Source organism: Microtus ochrogaster, chromosome 4, assembly GCF_000317375.1.
Source record: "Microtus ochrogaster isolate Prairie Vole_2 chromosome 4, MicOch1.0, whole genome shotgun sequence".
NCBI classification, from domain to species: Eukaryota; Metazoa; Chordata; class Mammalia; order Rodentia; family Cricetidae; genus Microtus; species Microtus ochrogaster.
The window spans coordinates 5,178,400-5,180,292 of record NC_022011.1 but is presented as its reverse complement, the minus strand read 5'-3'; the positions used below and the strand labels follow the sequence as shown (position 1 = coordinate 5,180,292).

At 45.1% G+C, this 1,893-nt stretch overlaps 1 protein-coding gene across 2 annotated transcripts in view; it reads right to left on the bottom strand.

The window, feature by feature from the left end:
* Window positions 1-1,893, bottom strand: part of Gfod2 (glucose-fructose oxidoreductase domain containing 2) — a 50,861-nt gene that overhangs the window by 20,855 nt on the left and 28,113 nt on the right. The window lies entirely within an intron of this gene.

Here is a 1,893-nt window from a genome sequence, read left to right as displayed (position 1 = left end):
AAAAAAAGAAAGAAACAAACTGGTTAATGGGGGAGATCATACAATCTCAGTGGAACCTACATTCTTGGATAATTTGAAAGCAATTAAGTTTTCTGACCCCAAAGAACAAATGAAGTATTTTTCCAAAATAAAAGCTGAAGGATTTTGTTCCTTGAACACTGACACCAGTCACCTGTTAGACACAGAGAAAACAAAACAAACAAGACGGGCGGTGGTGGCACACACCTTTCATCCCAGCACTCGGGAGGCAGAGGCAGGCGGATCTTTGTGAGTCTGAGGCCAGCCTGGTCTACAAGAGCTAGTTCCAGGACAGACTCCAAAACCACAGAGAAACCCTGTCTCGAAAAACCAAGAAAAACAAAAACAAAACAAAACAAAACAAAAACAATAAGTGGGGAGGGGGGGTCAAATCTGGGCAAGTAATTTAGCCTTCAAGGCTTCAATCACAAAAAAGGACTGATCTTAAATTTCCTTCTCTTAAAAAGTATTTACTTGATGTGTGTGTGTGTGTACCTGATGTTGGTGCATTGCACAGATGCTGGGAACTGAACTCAGGTCCTCCACAAAAGGAGTAGTACTCTTAAGCTATGAGTTTTTTCTCCAGCCCTTAATTAAAGTTTTCTTGCTGCAAACATTTAGCAGTTTCACAATACGACAGTGGGAAGAAGTAGGAACTAAAAAGCAGCAGCTGCAGCACTGTGAAGACAAGCACCTGGAGCTTCAGGCGGGCGTGTGGGGCATGTGAGGGCAGCCTGGCCTAGAGAACAAGAGTCTGTCTCAAAAAAAGACTGAAAAAAAAAATCAGAAAAAAAAGGAAGTCAAGCATGGTGACACACTCCTTTAATCCCAGCACTCAGGGGGCAGAGGTAGGCAAATCTCTGAATTTGAGTCCAGTGTGGTCTACATATAGAGTTCCAGGACACCCAGGGCTATACAGAGACCCTGTCTCAAAACAAAACAAACAAACCAAAACACCAAAAGCAAAACAAAAAGACCAAAAAACAAGGGTAGCTAATAAAAATGACAGATTAGATAAATAACACTGGGCACTAAAACCATGCAGCACAGGGCCCTCGACCCCTGAAAGGCACCGCCTCACGCTCACTGGGGGAAGGGAGAGTCTGGTTCACAAGGTGCCCTGCATCATCCTATCCTGGGGACAGAACATCTGTGCCTTTGAGGACCACTCAAACAAGCATGGCTCCTGCAGTCAACAACTCAGAGCCTCTAGGACTTTTTGTTTTGTTTGTGTATATGTCATTAGGATGTTAGTTTGTTTACTTATTTATAGACAGGGTCTTGCGCATCCTAGGGTAGCCTCAACCCATGAACCACACCTGGTTTTAGGTGCTAGGGAATGAACCTAGGGCTTCATGTGCCAGACAAAGTCTCCTACCAAGTGAAGACATTCTCAGCTCTGGTTTGTGCTCTCCACTATGGATGTGGAGCCTGGCTGGCCCCTGTCACTACCATTGGGATTTTGTCTTACCCAATTTATTTACTTTAAACAAAGGGTCTCGCTATGAAGGCCTGTGTGCCTGGAACTCAATGCATAGATCAGGCTGCCCTCAAACGTACAGAGATATACCTATTGTTGCCTTTCATGCTGGGACTTAAGGTCTAAGTCACTACGCCTGGCTCTGCAGACCACTGATTCTGCAGAAATGGCTCAGCAGTTAAGAGCAAGTGCTGTTCTTTTTTTTTTTGGGGGGGGGGTTTCGAGACAGGGTTTCTCTGTAGCTTTGGTGCCTGTCCCGCTGTCCCGGAACTAGCTCTTGTAGACCAGGCTGGCCTCAAACTCCCACAGAGTGGCAAATGTAACTTAGAAAAAGCGGTGCAAGGGAGAAAGAGGCCACCCGCAGAGCTCGAGTGGAAGTTTTTTTTTTTTTTTTG